Source organism: Sander lucioperca, chromosome 23 (assembly GCF_008315115.2).
Source record: "Sander lucioperca isolate FBNREF2018 chromosome 23, SLUC_FBN_1.2, whole genome shotgun sequence".
In the NCBI taxonomy this organism is placed as follows: domain Eukaryota; kingdom Metazoa; phylum Chordata; class Actinopteri; order Perciformes; family Percidae; genus Sander; species Sander lucioperca.
The window spans coordinates 6,872,742-6,892,135 of NC_050195.1; the positions used below are offsets into that span (position 1 = coordinate 6,872,742).

A 19,394-nucleotide genomic window follows, 5' to 3' on the forward strand; every position below is an offset into this window, starting at 1 on the left:
ACTGTCTGTCTAATAAAGGTGCATTTTTTAAGATTATTTTTATGGGCATTTCCACCTTTAATGATAGGATAGAAAGACATGACAGACATGCAAGGGGAGAGAGAGGGGGAAAACATGCAGGAAACAGGTCAGACTCAAACCCTGGACCTTCTGCATCAAGGAATAAACCTCTATATATGTGTGCCTGCTCTACCAACTGAGCTAACCGGCCACATAAAGCTGCCCTTTGTAACTGGAGTGAAACAGTGATGGGATGGGGACAAGCTCAACGTTTGGATGAGCAGGACGTGAAGTGAAAGGGCAGGCCTCCTCAGTGTTGGGAATAAATACTGTAGTCACCAGTGGGAAATGCTCCATTTGTTTAATGTGCCATTTCCGAAGTGGAACCCTTGTAATTGTACAGACATGGCAACCTCACCATGTATACCACCCCTCTGGAATTTGATCAGAGCTAAAACTGTTTACCAATGTTTAGAGCTTGACATTTATTGAAAGTGGCCTTTAGTAAAAGTCATTGCGAAAGCGTGAAGAGGTTTTCTGATGAGCCTGTGAAGCTTCTCCATCTTCTGGGCCAATAAGACAGAAACTGGCTTGTTAATGGAGCAATATATCAGTCAGTCCCATCAGCTGAGGAACAGGTGCCCTCAGAGGGCTCAACTTTCAAACACTTATTTACTTAGACATATGCAAATCATTAGTGCGGCAAATTTATTATTAATTAAATTTGAATTAAGGCTTGAAAATGAAGGCTTGGGAATGCAGACTGGGATAGGCATTGGTTGCCTCTAAATTTTGTACAGACATTCATGGTCCCCAGAGGATGAATCCTACTGACTTTGGTGATCTCCCAACTTTTCCTCTAGTGTCACCATGAGGTTATAATTTTTTATGATTTATTGAAATCACTACAACTATTGGATGGATTGCTGTGAGATTTGGTATAGTGTCATGTTCCCGTCAGAATGAATTGTAATAACTTTGATCCTTTGAGTTTTCATCAAGCAAAAATTTCAGTTTGTCCAATTCTATACTTTGGGTTATCACCAAATACATGTACAACTGATAACATTCCCATCAGCCTCAGCTGTACTTTGTGTTTGGTGTTTACCTGCAAATGTTGGCATGCTAAAGTGGTAAACTATGATGGTGACAATGGGGCATAGTATAACTACTTAAAGTGGCCATATTATGCTCATTTTCAGGTTCATAATTGTATTTTGAGGTTGTACCAGAATAGGTTTACATGGTTTAATTTTCAAAAAACACCATATTTGTGTTGTACTGCACATTGCTGCAGCTCCTCTTTTCACCTTGTGCGTTCAGGTCTCTGTTTTAGCTACAGAGTGAGACATCTAACTTCTGTACCATCTTTGTTGGGATTCGCACATGCGCAGTAGCTAGGTAAGGGTCACAATTGCTAGCTAGCTGTTTCTCTAACTGCAGTCAGTACAAGGCAGGATTAGCCGGGAGACTTCTTCTAAACGAGGGTGCACTTCCAACTTTGCGTGGAATACCTGCAGAATAGGTACATGTAAGTAGTTCTTTTGTAGATTATGGTGAACTTGTGTGTGTTGTAGAAGTGTTTTGCCATTGAGAACGAAGGGGCTAACCGCTAGCATGGTTTAGCCCCCTCGTTTCGGCTAGTGACATAGAAAACCCCGCAGATTTTGAACAGTTCACCCGGAGACTGAAGGCAAGTTACATTCAGAAACCGGTATCTCACTTTTTTTTTTCTCAGTTTGTATGTGTGTGGAAGCACCAGAGACACAAAATAACACCCAAAATCCCAGAAAAAAATGTTTTTTTTCATAATATGGACACTTTAACGCCAACATATAAGTTCTGAATGCTCCGCTACATCGAATTTGGAAAATATGGACAACAAAACAAACATGGACGCCTCACACCAGCCAAAGCCGCGTTCAATGTAATTAAAGCCAAAGTTAATGGATATGGTGCTGTTGATGTACATTATTTAAATCCTGACATTACATACTCTCATCTTGATAATGTGAACGCTCAAAAGTCATTAACATGGTAATCTCTCCCATCACTTCAGCCATATGGGCTCTTTGTGTAAGCTTACACTTATATAACAACATTTTTTAACTGCCTCACATCACCTCATGCAGCCCGCTGTTTGTTTGAATGAATAATATGGAGCTGAACCTGAAAATTACCACTACATTCGGAGGAAACACTGAGCAGTGCAGACACCCTGGACATTCAAGCAGTATGTATGTTTCCTTTGTGGATAGATGTGGTATTATGGGCTACTGTGTTCCATCTATTGCTCACATGACATTTGGGAATCTGGCTGTCAAGAACAAGTCAACTTTGATTTTGCCTGCCGCTTGTGGGAAACCAATGTGTTGTTCCCGTCGCCGTGTCGCTGCCTTAAGTACCTCAGACAGTACGAGAGTGAGCATGACATCTTTGCTGTATGTGCCACCGTCTGCTGAAAAGACCCAGAGGCCAATGAAGAGTCAGCAAAAGTTTGCCCAACGCGGGGATGTATTGACTGCTTGTGGTACATGATTTGTACCCAGTGTTGGGAGTAACGGCGTAACGGCGTTACTAACGACGTTATTTTTTCGGTAACGGAGTAATCAAATTACTTTTCCCATCGTTGCAACGCCGTTATCGTTACTGAGAATGTAAAGTGGCGCGTTACTACAATTTGGTTGAATGAAGCGCGAGGTGTCAGGCATTGGTTACACATCAGCTGCCTGGAGAGAGCAGGGGTGGGGATGATGACACCATTGCAAATGCAATGATGATTGGCTGGGTGGGCAGATGCCCTGCTCACGCTGTCTCACTGCACGCTCTGACTACCACTAAACACAAGACAGCGACAATGGCGACGAGCCAGGGAAATTCAAAGGTAGCGTTCTCGAACTGGAAGTACCGGCACTTCTTCTCGCTCATTGAAATTAAAGGCAAGAATGTTTATGTAACATGCACGCTATGCCCAGGAAAAAAGACTTTATCCACGTCTGCCTCAAGCAACTCGAATCTCATGAAGCACCTCACATCAACACATGCAAACACGACACTTGTTTCTGCTGCTAACCCAACCCCAAGCCCAAATGCAGCTAGCGTGAGCTCCAGCGAAAGAGACGGAGCCACTCTGTTAAAACAAGCAACGCTTGATTTTTCTGTATATAGTGTTTTTATTCTTCAATCAGTTAATATAAACATCTTTGACGTTAAAGATGTTATCGAACGTAATAGCGTTATAGAACATAAAAAATAACTTCACAGTTACTTTGCTGAGTAACTAATTACTTTTACAATGTGGTAACTGAGTTACTAACTCAATTACTTTTTGGGAGAAGTAATTTGTAACTGTAACTAATTACTTTTTTAAATTAAGATGACCAACACTGTTTGTACCTACTTTTAACTTAATAATTTATCTGAAATAAGGTCAGTTAATGGTCTCAACCAGAAAAATGCAACCTCACTCACAACATATTGTTTTTTATAAAGTGACCACACAATTATGTGTTTCTACATCTCTCCTTCATCTCTAGTTTAGATGTCCATATACAGTTCAATTACCATATACGTTCAACTATCTGAATGGATTTTCTTCATCAAAGTAAAAGTCTTTTTAAGGACAAGAGCTGTCTTTGCGTTTGTGGAAAAAACAAGTACAAGAACAAGTATAGGTCATGTATTTAAATGATTAAAAAGGCATTACAATGCTTGGAGTATTCTTTGACATCATTATGTTTAGTAAGCCCTCTGAAACTAAACCAAATGAAAAAAATATATCACCAGGTCTTAGTCACATGCCAAGGACGATTTTTCTGTTGCTAATATTCTCAAAGAAAGCCACCTGAAAAGGTTTAGTACAACTAATTTTCAATAAGATATTAGGGACATAATTTCCAAGCACTTAATACCATGTATGTGAATTCAGCATATTATTCTTTAGTAAATCAGATGCAATGCGTCTGTAATGAATTGAATAATTGTGTTTGACACATACAGATGAATCAGGTCAAAATAGTGCACCTCAATGTCCACCACAATCACATGCATATGCACATGCACGCAATGTAGATTCAGATCAGATTGGTTCCCTTATGCCTGTTGATTGGTTCCCTTATGCCTGTCATTTTGTCGATACAGAGGTCAAATAAAAAGCATAGGCTCATGTTATGTCTATCATCCATTATTAATGTTCAGGGTGAGTGCTGTAAAACGTTTTTCCATTCAATCTCACCTTGTCTTCCTCGACTATCCGCTATATGCCTACATTTCCCAAAATGCTCAGACAACATACCTGAAGCTACTCGATGGTTTTAATGTGTAGGTAGAGATAGTAATGATAGATACTGTTAATACATCTCTAGAGTAAGAGCAAGAGTTTAAGTGATTTGAGACCAAACTCTTGTGGGTGTATTCTGGTACATTGATTTTATTTTTGCCTGTATGAAGTTCTCTTGACATTTATGTTTTCAATCTTTAAAAAAAAAAAACAGGATCTGTGAATTAAATCTATGGTAATGTTTTAATATATTAGCATTAACTCATGTCACTATTGATATCCATGGAGCTGTAAGTAGAGAATGTCAAGCTCATGACACGTGATTAAATTAACAAACTTAAATTCACACTTTGAAACTTATGTGGGAGGTTAGAGAACACTTTCAATTTACGTGTAATAAAACCAGCATATCTCAACATTCGTGTCTCAGTACCGTACAATTCTGTTACACCACACATGTATTAATCACCTGTACATATCTGCATTTGGTCTCTGTACGTATGTTTCAAATCAATATGTAAGAGCTCCTGGCAAGCACACAGCTTTATGGGATGTACTTTAATTGATGGGATGCCATGTAAAGTAGAACGGATCATCGACAGGAAAATAAAACAGACGTAAATGACCCCACAAAGCATTTACCCATCTGCATTACAGTCCACAGCTAATTATAATGAAAGCATATACTGTAGCTCGCAGTCAACATCAGCTGATGCATGTCCACACTTTACTATATCAGTATGTTGATGCCAGACTCTTAAATAACTACAGCACTACCTCACACTGTGATATCTTTTCCCCAGATGTAACACTGTTAGATGTGTGAAAAATACTGAAAAATCAAGTCCTTCTTTTCCACAGTTTACGACAGGGAGGGTGTTGCAGACACTTAAAGTTTAAAATGTATAAGCTAAAAGTCAATGTAGACAATGCCAGTTTTGTTCTAACATTTTAAAGGCATTCAGTTTGTTTGCTGTAGGCCTTTGCGTGCATATAATATGATTCCTGAGAATTCTATGACAAAAAAAAAAAAACGTCTCAGGGACAGTAAACTCTAACAGTATAACTCTATTTGTCTTTAGAAAGATTTGAGGATTTGAAGATTTTAGACTTTTGGATTTTCATAATTTGTTTTGCAGGACTAATATAACATGGAGCAAGGAGCAGCTGACCGCTAACTAAATCCAGTGTAGCAAATACACACTACACACTGAGGACTGCTGCTATGTTACTTGAGCTTCTTCACTTGATTATCACCTAATGCTTCCTGGACCAACACATTTGAGTTACACAAGAAAAAAAAAAAAAAAACACGTTTACCTTGTAACAACTTTTCATTTCCCTTCCATTCATACCCAACACACCGCTCTATCACCCACCACTGGCATTGTATATATATATATATATATATATATATATATATATATATATATATATATATATATATATATATAACATACAACAATACAAATCCCTAGCCCTGTGACTCAAGCCTTCCTTTAATTCTTTGGGGAAATAATTAAAAAGTCCACCTGGATTATACAATGTGACCAAAGACGCTGTGCTAAAAAAACAGTAAAACACAAGGGTAACGCCATCGCTTTTACACTTCCCACAGTGCTGCTCTGATCCAAAGGGATTATAAACAAGCAGTACTACTTCAAACAATAAAATACCTTATTAAACCCCAACATGAGAGGGCCTTTGGGAAGGAATACTTTTGATGTGTACACAATCCCTCCAGTAGTGAATATATTTAGTATTGCACCAAGAGCAAATCACTCTTCTGACTCCATTCTTCATTGTGAGAGATATCAGGAGCCAAATTCAATAACTTTAGATCGTAGCCCAATCCATCTCTGAATCATCACATAGTCTTTGCATAGCCTTAGCCCCTCGGCATAATTTAACACTGTCAGACGATGAACTCATCTCCTCTATAGAAAATGAATGGGCTTGGTTTCAAGAACAGGATATCTTCACAGAAAACCCTCAAACTTCTCTGAAGCCACTACATGTAACTGAAACTGAAAAATGGACTGAAATGTGGTCTGAATGGAGGGGAAATAATTTGTCTTGCACCTTTAGTTCACATTGTATATAGGTCCTAATCAATCGTCAGCTTAAGGCCAAGGTCCTATTGGCTGGAAGTAAAGTTTAATACAGAAAATGTTATAAAAGTAATACTTTTACAGACATTTTTATGGTAGAAACACTTTCATAGAGTAGGAAGAACGTTAAATAAGAAGAAAGGGATCACAGACAAGTTTTGTGGCTAGTTAAGAGCATGCCATTTTAAAAAGGGAAAATTATCTTTTTATGGGAATTAAAATAACTAGTCGAGTCCAGTATGAGCAAGAAAAACTACTACACAACATTTTCTGCACCAGCTAAGATCCACTTATCCCTGTTATCCCTGAAATTGAATTAAAGCTTTGGGGTAAGAGAATGAAAAGAAAGAAAGAAAGAAACCGAATTGATTCAGCCACCAGGCCTTTCTAATACAGTTATTGTGGTTCTGAATTTCATCAATCAGCCGCGGGGCTTCGAAAGTCTGATCCAGACTGGATCAAATTTCCAGAATCCGTCATGTAGAGTCAGTAATGAGGGGGGTTAGTTTTGTTCAGTGAAGATCCCGAAATCTGAATCAAGCAATTATGCTTTTACAGCCACGCCTGTACCTCAGATGAAGAGACAGAACGGCAAAGGTCACTTCTTGCATTCTGATTATTTACTAGATCATTTGCTTGTTGAGCTCAGGCTTTGGAAAAAAATACCTTTGAACAAAGTGACACAACCTAGTTTCCCTCGCTTCACTTTCATGGTCAGAGTCTGTCCATCCACCACTTTGCTTCAGATTGAAATATCTCAACAACTCTCAGATGGATTGGCACAATTTTTGGTTCAAACATGCATTGTTCCCAGACAATGCATGTTAATTACTTTGGTGATCCCCTGGCCTTTCCTGCATTTTTAGATCTGATCACAATGTGGGCAGAATCAGGATAAGTCAATGTTTATTCATACCAGGTGTAAATGCAAAAGTTGATATATACTTTGTATATATATATATATATATATATATATATATCATTGCATTTGCAATGGTGTCATCATCCCCACCCCTGCTCTCTCCAGGCAGCTGATGTGTAGCCAATGCCTGACACCTCGCGCTTCATTCAACAAAATTGTAGTAACGCGCCACTTTACATTCTCAGTAACGATAACGGCGTTGCAACGATGGGAGAAGTAACATTATTATATATATATAGCAATAAATAGCTCATCTCACATTTAGAAAAATGACATACTTCAGCTCTTACAAAATACAAAAAATTAGGGCTGTCAAAATAACGCGTTCATTTTGATTAATTAATCTGAGAAAAAATAACGCGTTAAAAAAAATAACGCAGATTAATCAATTCCATATTGACGTTTGACCCGGAGCCGTTCTAGCCAGCATTCGACTGTAAAATGAAGGAGGGAGACGAGAATGCACTGCCTGGATCATTAACTGGAACATTTACTTGTAAAAATCTTCTTCCTGCCAACCCTGGCTACCGAAATCTGGTGCCACTGATATGTCTGCACTTCTCTCTGGTGCTCTGAAAACGATACAGGCAACACAAACACCGCTGCATGTGACGCTAGCTAACACTATAACACTATACAGCAGCTAACGTTAGCCTACCGCTAGCGCTACTAGCTAGCTGGATTAAAAACGGTTAAAATGCTGACAGTTAACGCTAAACGGTGTAAAGTTTGACTGTGTTCTACTGTAGAGGATTCAACACCGGTACGTAATAATCTGCAGCTACCGTCGGAGAAACAACACAGACGGTGCGTTCAATGAAACTGGTAAACTACAGCCTCGTGGTGCATTTGAAGTTATTGTAAATGTCCATTTTCCATCTGGTGGTTGTTTTTGTCGTTCAACAGCAATTCACTAGTGAAATAAGTTATTGTTATTGTTATACATTATTATTAAATCATTTAATTTTGACCATATGGCCTTAGCAATAAACAAGCCGTTCTTTAATGTCACCAACTGTTGTTTAGTACCCTTTTTTTTTCTTTTCTTTTTTTACTTTCTTAAAAAGTATCGGTTCAGGCACCGTTAATTATGTATGCGATTAATTTCGATTAATTAATCACAGAGTATGTAATTAATTAGATTACATTTTTTAATCGATTGACAGCCCTAATATATATTGCAAATTAATCTTACATTTTTTATCTGTTCTAAATGTACTTTAAAAGGGATATTTTTCATGTTTTTAATGCTCAAGTGGTATTTTGGCGCTTACCCACTGCTAGTACCAACTCTACTCTTCTCGGCTCGACTCAGCCGTGCCCCGTCGAGCAGGTACCATGTAATGGAAAAACGCCATTAGAGACTGGACGTACTGCAGTGGTAATCTGTTCACATCGACAATACATGCAAATAATTTTAGTCTTGTGGAGAGAACCATCTGGAAGGGCTTTGAAACTCAACTTGCCATTTAAAAGACCCTTTTATTTATCCATTTCTGCTCAAGGAGCTTTGATTCTGCTAGCCATCCACTCATCATGGATGTATTATAAGACCCGTAAGACCCACTCCCGTTCCGCGTCTCGTCTCTGCTGCAGCCTCCCCCCTTCAATCTAACGAGAAAGTCGCCAAGTTGGCAACACCGTCCACAACATTACTGCTGCCGCTTCCTGATTTCCCTAACTACTGAGCGAAATCACAGAAGGTGTGGGCGTTAATAGCAGGTTAAAAAAATTCGATATATATACATACATATATCTATAAATATTAGGGCTGCCAAAATTAACGCATTAATAACGAATTTATATATATATATATATAAAATTATATATCTCTGCCCAGATGAACTTTTTTTTTTTCAGTACCACATGATTAATAGTGGAGGCCCATCATTTAAAAATGTTACATTCTGTGATGCAATTAGTGCCTATGTGCAAAAGAAAAAAAATAATAATAAATTCAACACAATGATTCACACACACAAAACAAAGATAAAAATCGTAATTAATGCAACCAAGTGCACTATTTCTTCTTCACCCGTGGCCATTCAAAACAGAAAAACAAAGTGTGCATTATCTCTGTGTTCTCCTGCTGCCAAGTGTATTTTTTTTCACAATGAACCGGTGACAGCTTCTTGGGTTGCTACCAACATGGTCTGTAAATGATAAAATACACCTCCAAGAGCAAAAGCTACAGAGGCACCATTGTGAATCACCAACATTAGTCCGATGACTGGCTCATACAATACCCTAATTGCCTGGTGTTACTATGCATGGCTTCTTTCTCCACAGAGCAATGAGCTGCTGCGAGCTGCTACACATCGTTTTGCTATTCAAGTCACAAAACATTAGCTGGAACCACAACACAAGAAGTAAAAAAAGAAAAAAAAAAAAAAAGATTGACCACATTACTAAGAAATGCTGGCAAACTGTGACATGACTTGCTTTGAGTCTTTTGAAACTGCTACCTGATTTTGTTAAGGACGCCCTGTGTGATATGTATATATAAATGAACAGCACTGATATGGAAATAAGCCAGCCGCATTTACTTTCAACACAGCTCAAAGTGAAGTTTGTCATGCTTTCAGAGCAACTTCCAAGTAAGAAAGATGTAGTAGAAAGGCTATACTAAGAGCTTTTGCAGTACATGTAGGTCATTTCTCCTCCCTGTGGAAATATAGCCTGTTTTAGGATTACGGGCTATGATTCATTATGACAGAATTTAATTACAGCGAGAGGTGGCCAATGCATGCCCGGTTTTAGCATATTAGGGTCCCTTCCTCCATTGGATGGTAAATGTCTAGAGGAGGGTGTGTTGGGTTGTATAAAGAGTGAGTGTGTGTGTGTGTGTGTGTGTGTGTGTGTGTGTGTGTGTGTGTGTGTGTGTGTGTGTGTGTGTGTGTGTGTGTGTGTGTGTGTGTGTGTGTGTGTGTGTGTGTGTAGGGGATGGAGGAGAGGAGGTTTCAGGTTACTTAAGCAGAGCTGCAATTTGAACACGTTTACACACACACACACACACACACACACACACACACACACACACACACACAAGCAGATTACTGAGAGTAATCAAGTTAAGGTGAGGAAGTCGGATAACTCGTTTATGTATTTCTTCCCCTTCTACCATTTCCAAAAACCTTCAGTGCCCTATTGTAAACAAATATGTGCATGCAAATTGTTATTAAGATTTTCTACCATTGATATAAATCACACAAACCACCAGTTTGTTTTAGCAATTCATTATTGTCAATAAGAGATGGGGTAGTGCCATGTCTGTTCATAGCCCTGTCAAACCAACTCCATCCTGCATCGGCATTTGAATTGATTTTAAACACATTTCACACTATTAATTATAAAAGTGGATATTGATACATTTTCAGCCATGTAAATGCCGTGGCTCCAGGGATGGAACTCCGCTTTGCTCCAGACTGAAATATCTCAACAACTATTGGATGGATTGCCATGAAATTTTGTACAAACATTCATGTTCAAATATAACAATTTGTCCCGATACTTTGATTCATGACCGAATATCTGCTAAATTAATGACATTCCCATCAGCCTCAACTTTGTGTTTGTTTGCATGTTTACATGTCAACAATATTCCTGCCAAAAATGTGCATGTTAGTGTTATCCTTGTGAGCATGTTAGCATGCTGATGTTAGCATTTAGCAGGCTTAGAGAGCGCTAGCATGGTTGTAGACTTTTTGTATTGTTTCAGTAGGTTTGGTAAAAATATGAAGTCATACTTACTGCTTAAAGTGGCAGTACTTTTAGCTAATTTCATCTTCTCTGCTCACTTGCTAGCTTCCATTGCATTACCGTTGCATTTTGCGTTCTTAAAGGTGTTCCTCTGGATACAAGTACCCCTCATTAGGAATCATTAGTGTAGTGTTTCTTCAATAGTACTTTTACAGCATAACGTTACATGCAACAACTCCAAGAAACCCAGATACGGTTATACTGTTCCAAGTAATTGGGTTTCACCTTCACAAATCTACCTCTGTTCATCAAATTATTCTTCCTACCTTTACATGAAAAAGGAAACCAAGTTTCTCACCTAGATGGGTGTTTCTGAAATTAGACTACGGCTAAAAGTGGGGAATAATCTGATTGCTACGGAGCTTCAATGTTTGTTAAGAGTCGACGCAGGTTTGATAGACTTTAAACCTGGGGTCCCATAAGCAACAGAGGGTAATACATAATCAATCAATCTCAAAACACGCTTGACACAATGAGCAATCCTCTTAAGTATCTGTAGTAATATGAGAGATGAGAAAACTTAATGTAATAATAATATATTTCACAAAAGATAAATGGTCTTCCCGCCTCTACTTTAAACCAGAGATCTTCAACAGGGGGTCCGGGACCCCTAGGTGGTCCTTAGAGTTGCTGCAGGGGGCCCACCAAATTATTGTTTGATAGTTTATATATATATATATATATATATATATATATATATATATATATATATATATATATATATATATATATATATTCTGAAAATATACATTAACATGAATCTAACATATTATTTGTAAAGATAAATCTTTTAATTTACACAACATTGATGATAGGCTTACTGGCCTATAGGTAAGGTAGCCATCCACAGATACAGTTACTGTTCCACATTTTAACATTAAAACATGATGTATAAATATATGAATATGTCAACATTATTATTTTAACACCTTACTATTGTATGCCCCATAAAAAGGTATATCTAAAGGCTCTAGGCCGCCCTACACGTTACTGTAGGCCCAGTTTAATATGCCTCTCAATTCTATACATTTTATATAGTAAGGGGTCTCTGCTCCGTCTCTTTTTCAGCTAAGGGGTCCTTGGCCTAAAAAACGTTAAAGACCCCTGCTTTAAACCACAAAACCTCAGAGGAACAAGTGGCAGACATTTAACGGACTTCTTTGCTACTACTACCTACTGCCTGTTAGGGCTGGTCCGAATACCATTTTTTGAGCTTCGAAGCTTCGGTAGTAATGAGCATCGAATACTCAAAGCTTTGGAGAGAGGGGGCTGAACATATTATTATCTCTAATAAAGGCAGGAATCTCTATGTGTCTGTCTGTTTGTTTGCATTTTGATTATTTTGAGAACCTTTCATCCAAACGACTTCACAAGGGAGTGCAGTGTCGTATTTGGTGCAATATAGATAGACAGGCCAGACGCGTTCAGAATTAATAAACTTTTAATAAACTACAGAACAGCGCGAGCAGGAAGCGGCGCACCTCACGCGAGCAGGGCTTATATGCCCCGAGAACGGAGACTTCACTAATGATATAAAACACACACACACACACAGATCTGTTAACTTAAGAAATATTTTTAATAAGGTAGTCTATATTACTATACTACTACAGTAGGCTACGTTTTTACTGTTCATCATTAACTGCCGTAGCCTATTCGCAAGTCACGTTATTTTCCATGAAAATTAAGTGCACATTTTTATCACGTGTAAATGGCGGATAAAAGCAGCTTGTTCTACTTACAGAACTCAGGTGATTTCTCAAGCTTGATGTGCTGTTGTGGTAGGCCAGTTTCAAATTGCATATTTGACACTCTGCCTTTGTCTTGTCCTCACTTAATTTAAAGTTCTCCCACACAGATGAAGTCTTCGGCATTTTGGTCTTCTTTTCGCTGAATCGTGACGGTAATGACGTTCAACTCATGGGCGTTTTAATTGGGGCATGTGACGTGACGTCCCAGTAAAATCTCAAAGTCTCCTATATTTCGCAGTAGATTAATTTAGATTGATAATAACGGGTAAAAAGGATAATACATTTTGTTTCTATTATTTTATTTTCCACAATGTCAAAGCAACGCAGCTTAACCCAAAATACAAGCTCAGGCATGCACTTCTGTCCATGCAAACTGCGCTGTTCTGCTCTCTAGCCAGAGAATACTCCCGTTGCAGGAACACTTTAGTAGTCCAAGAAGAAGCAAATATATTTATTAAGTATAACGAGGTTGGGTTGTCCATCCTATTAAAAGGATAGGCTATATAAGAAAATTGTAAAAGAGAGTATTATATTTCGAACATATTCAAGCGCCAATGAGAACTGTTTGGAGGGGGATGCCAGATTGTGCAAAAACAAAAAAAACGAATATTCGAATGTCAAAATTTCAAATCGAATACCAACCCACCGAACGAATATTCGAATATTCGAATATTCGGGTCCAGCCCTACTGCCTGTAGGTTGTAAGTTGACCCCCTGCCATGCTTACATTACTCGATGAAATGGAGAAGAATGCTAAATACCACCATTATACCAAACACAATAGTCTCCGAGCCACCTGTTATCCACTTTGTAGAGGGAAAATAGAGAAATCTAAAAACTTGACTTCTGTGTGTATTCATAGTGCGGCTATACTCTCAGCACAGGCGGAGGACCTCTCTTGAATTATTCAAGATTAGACCTGTTGGGGATGTGGAAAATCCAATACATCAGCACTTCAGGAAACTTCAGCAGACAAAAAAACACACTTTAAAAGAGGATTCAGATAGAAAACTTGAAATAAAACACAACTTCAAACTCAACAACTCCCTCTCTCCCACGATATTCCTTAATATTTAATTAAGTTACAGTAAAAGAAAGAGTATTAACTGATACAGCACATCCAAATGCCACAATGATGTACTTTGTTTTTCATCAAGCCATCAACAGACCACCATAAATGTGAAGAACTGAAGCCGAGAGGTGAGAGGGGGAGAGTGAGTAAATCCAAGCTGTAAATAACAACTTAAGTTGCCAAAAAGACAAACTGCTTCTGTGATAAGTGCAAACATATGAGACGTAAATCAAAGCACAAGACCAACACCCCTTTTTTCAAAATGTCTTTACCTCTTGCCTACTTTGCCTGGGACAGGTCTTTTTTTTTTTTTTTTTTTTTTTAGAAAACATGCGGTAAACAAAGGAGAAAATGCTGGGCTGTAGTTCATTTTATGCACAATGTCTGGTGAACAACCTTTTCATTTGACAGATTAATCAAATTTAGAGTGTGTAAGCTACCCACTGGAGCAAACTCGGCTTTAGAGTTTATGGGTTGAAGCAGCTGCAAGCCCCTGCAGACCCCCAGTCTGCCCACTCAGATGTTTTAACTGATGTTGCCTGTTTAAACCTTTCCCAGGACTGCGTGGACGTGTTCAAACTGTGCTTGATTGACATCTGTCTCACTCTACTGGCAGTTTTGCTGCAGGAAGTAGGGCGGGAACACTTACACCATTATCAGTGACTACGTTTACATGCACATAATATTCAGTTTTTTGCTCTTATTCCAAAAAAGACAATATTCCGACTAAGCTGTTTACATGGCTAATGAAAGTGAATATTCCACTAATATTCCCGTTTACGAGCCAGGAAAAAGTCTGGCATGCAAACCTCTATAAATTGGCAAATTGTCATTTTTACTCTATAGGTGCTGACTTCTTCAGACCGAGCCAGGCTAGCTGTTTCCCCCTCTTTCCAGTTTTTATGCTAAGCTAAGTTAAGCTAGCTGGCTGTAGCTTCATATTTAACAGACAGACATGAGAGTGGTATTGATTTTTGTATCTGACTCTGCACAGAAAGCTAATCAGCGTATTTCTTAAAATGTCAAATTGTTGCTTTAACTATGATGTCATTAGTATTCCCAAAAACTGACACTGGATTTGCCATACAGGTAGCCTACATAATACAATCACATCTCTGCGAAAATCTATTTTGCCGCTTTCGCTGTGGTTAAAGTGGCAAAGCGTCCAGTTTTGTTTGGTGAAGTTTATGGTACAAAATAGGGTTGCTTACACACTAGGATGCATGTGTCTAATGGTGTCAACTTCGTAAATCAATGAATGTGCATGTGAATATATATTTACAGAGACTGGTGCAGATGAAACTGAGCTCTTTTCTTTACCACAGTATATTCCTTTAGTTGGATGTTGAAAGGTAGATTACATTCTCTGCAGACCCATTACAGATTCTCATATGTGTGTGTGTGTGTGTGTGTGTGTGTGTATACAGTATATATGATGAAATGTACAGTTTATTGCACGTTTTGGTCTTGACTCAGCCTTAGTTTACACAACACTGCCTTGACTTTGCCCTGACCTCTTTACTGAACATCAAAAAATTGCTCTGCTGATGTTGACTCCAGAGTGGCCCCTATATGTGAGAGAGAGTGTAAACAATGTTCCTCTCCTGTCCTTTCCCCAACCCTGCTGATAACTACCCTCTGGTCTAGTTTACACTGCTGTTTTCATCCCCTTTGATTCCCTGGCTCTGATAAAGGCTTTCCCGCCATTCCAGAGACCCTGAGGATGTCTCATGAGGTCCCCCCTCTGTGAGCTCTTGTCCCTGGATACCGTGCATATGATGTCTCCCCCTGTCAGCTTAAATCACTCTCCTCTCCGGCTTAGCATGCTGCTCTCACCACTCCTCAGCCACGGCGATGTGTTTGCGGCACCAGCGAGTGTGAGTAGATGCTATTGAGACTGACCTTTGCAGCAGCATCCTGTGCTCTATGATTCTAACCCATGTGACAGTGAGCGTCTAATAGAATGCTAATGAAGTAGCTTACATAGTAACACGCTATGTTGCTTCCATTGTAATTATCTGTGAGATTATCCCTGATGCCCATGATGCAAATTGTTTGATTATTAAACTGAATTACTGTCATGCACAACACCAGCCTCTTGCTACCAGGTCAGAAATTACTCATGATGCATGCTCATAAAAATACGATCAAACAGTACCACTTGTTGCAAAGAGGAAAATGAAAATGTCCTGTTTCCTGTGTTGCGATGTGTGAGAAAAGTGATTTCCATTCTTTAGTCTCACTTGAAGCTATAAGAGATTCTTCTTTCAAGAGATGTTTTCTATGTTATCGCTCCTAATTGAGGTTCTATTATTTGTGTTGGAAGTCTTTCTATGAGTGTGAACCTGAATAATAACTTGAAATAAGTCCATCCATTACTCTGATGGTTAGCCAGAATAGCAAAAATGAAGACATCTTCATAAATAAAGTGAGTTACAGCATAAAGGCTGTGTCTGTCACTTACAACATAAACCGATCAATGAAAAAAAGACATGTCCTTATCAAAAGTTATTAAATACAAAAGGAAACATTCCAAAGTGTGAAGCAAAAGTGCATTTCCAAAACAAAGATCCAAACGTGTTGCAAAACTGCACGCCTGCTAACATTGCTTATTCACCAGAAGCTACAGATTGGTAACACTTGCAAATATTTAGTCACATGAACACCCAGCAAAAAAATGTTAATCACATCATGTTTACGAATAAGTGTTTGTTGAGTGGATGAGTTGCTCCGGCGTTTTTCCCCCGCTTGTTTAAATGTGTGTCACCAATTTGCGGCGGTAGGCTGTGCAGTTTGTTCTTTAATGTATGTTTCCACTGGCTTGATGTGACTGCAGCTGATTCCGGGCCAGTACACTTACCCGAGGCAGAGTGCCAAGGCATAATAGGACATTTGGTGTTGAAATTCAGAATCTGACAGAATACATTAAAGCCAGACAGACTGCAGATGCAAAGGGAGCAGCCAGGCCAAAATGATGACTTCCCATTTCCTACCAACTAGATCATATTTCCCTTTGATTCCAGTCTTACAAGTGACCAAATTGTGCTGCGACTGTGCCATTGTTTGGACACAGAGTCCTATTGTTCATCATATTAGATACCCGCACACGTATGAAAAAAGCTGTTAATGTCACTCTGTTTCTGCCAATAACCTGCTGGAAATTTTAGAGCTGAGCATGAAGCTTTGGCTGCATGTGTTTTTGTTGTTTTTTGTTGTTGCAGAAGCTACCTAACAAATTCATTTCTAGTAAGGTCATTCTTTTGACATGGCAGGACCTTCCATATCGCTAACACTGAGTCACGAGGTCAGGGTGTCCCGCCCAGACTTTTTGCAGCAGCGGCGTGCCCTTGTGATACCAAACAAACGCACACTATGTGACAACTATGATCTCAGGGAACAAATAATGTGACAGCTTCTCAAGCTCCCAGGCAGCTGGCTCTGCCTGGGGGGAGTAAATGAATCAGATTTTTCATATTTCTGAAAGGGTTAGATTGAGCTTGGGCACGAGGTCAGATGTAAAGAAGCCAGTCAGGTTTTTTACACACTGTCTTTGCCCTAGACTGCTATCAATCAAATCAATCAGTACATGTATGGAAAAAAATAAAAAGACTACCTGTTAGGGCTGCACGATATGAGGAAAATATGCGATGATATTGTTGAATATCTCGATAACGATATTACTTGCGATACATAAACGGATGTTAAAGTGTACTCAGTTCTGAATTTCTGCTGCTTTCAGTATTCTGCTAAAATACAACAAACTTCTTCATGAATTTAAAACAAATGAAAGGAAATCATTTCCAATGTTCTTTTATTTAAGAAATTGAACATTGAATTGAATACAAAAGGCATTACTAAAATAAGAATGACAGTTACATTTTAAAGTGCAGTTTTCTGCTGACATTTTCTTTCAACTAACACAATAAATCTCAGAGTGTCTTTCGCGATATGTCGCAGCCTTTCGCGATACGTATATTGCGGCAGTTGATATCGCGATGACGATAACAAACAATATATTGTGCAGCCCTACTACCTGTTAAAAAAAGGGTGCAAATGCATATATTCCAAGCGGATAATAAGATCTCTACACATCTACGAATAAATAATCAGCCTGTTCACATCTTTCTGGGTTTACTAACAAGAAAGGCTGGCCTCTCTTCTGTAACTTTCAAATAGGAAACATGGGACAAGGGCACATCTGAATCAGACAACAGATGTTCACAAGCAGAAGATGCTAGTTGGATACAGTAGATATCTGGGGGCGCACAAATCAGACAAGAGAGGATTTTAAGATACTGTGGACGCTTGGACAAGAAATGACCTACGGCTGAACTCCAGCAGTGTCACAAATGCACTCATTCTGATTTAGATGCTTTCCTGCAGCATCCTTTTGGCGAAGAATAGAGAGGAGAACAATAGGACAGTCAAATGTATCCTAATTCCAGATGGAGACGCTAATCCAGTTCAGAGACAGCAAGGAAATGGGCTTGTGAGAGCAGACCCGGCAAATACATGCAGATGAGAATGATTATCCTGCAGATGAGCGGAAAGATGAAAACTAATTTAATAATAATACCAGAAAATTCTCCAAGATAACAGGGATCTAGAGACCAATCCAAGACCCATCTGGCCTGCACGGCGGCACACACACTGGAGCCATTTTCTAAGCAGGAGCTGTCCATTTTCACAGTGGTGCTGAAAGCTTTGTGTACACCAACTACTGTGTAAACCAGCACATTTACAACAGGCAACATCAACATTATATCATGGACGTTAATTACAACTGGAAAATAATAGAAGGGTACTTTTTGAGGTACTTGTGCCTGTACACTTTAGTATTTCCATTGTATTCTAATTTATACTTTTACTCCAATACATTTCAAATTATTTTAAATTACATTGTTTTGACAGCTAGAGTAACTAGTTACTTCCAGTAGTGGGCTGTTACTACTACTTTTATTCAGGTTCTGTAGTTAAGTACATTTTGAGGTACTCGTGTCTACATTTTAAGTCACCCTTCATATTTTATACTGTCCTGTACATCTACTTCACTACATTCAGAAGGAAATTCTGTACTTTTCACTCGGCTACATTTATCTTACATGCATATTTACAAGTTACTTCCAGTGGTGGAATGTAATTAAGTACGTTTTTCAAGTTCTGTACTTTACTTACAGTAAGTTACATTGCTGATTTACAATAAAAGAATAAAATTACTTGTTATAAATGAAACAACCCAGCAGTATATAATGCACTTCAAAACAGTTCATATAAGAGGAAATGCACACATTAATGCACCAGTTATTATAATCCAAATATATAATATAAATAGTAATTTTCAGAGTATTTTTCAGTCGTATCTGAACACTTCTTCCACTGGTCTGCATACATTTGTATTGGAAGAAATGTGATCCATAGTAGAATAGCAGTGTTGCCATTTCTCATAAATGCATGATTAGTCACTTTGTCGGTGTGTCCTTACGTTAACTATGCTTGGGAT

General features: G+C 38.6%; 1 protein-coding gene across 2 annotated transcripts in view; it reads right to left on the bottom strand.

Annotated features, from left to right (window-relative positions):
- The window catches only part of LOC116062286 (cadherin-7), a 158,256-nt gene that overhangs the window by 70,422 nt on the left and 68,440 nt on the right, over positions 1-19,394 (bottom strand). The gene's annotated exons all lie outside the window — the stretch shown is intronic.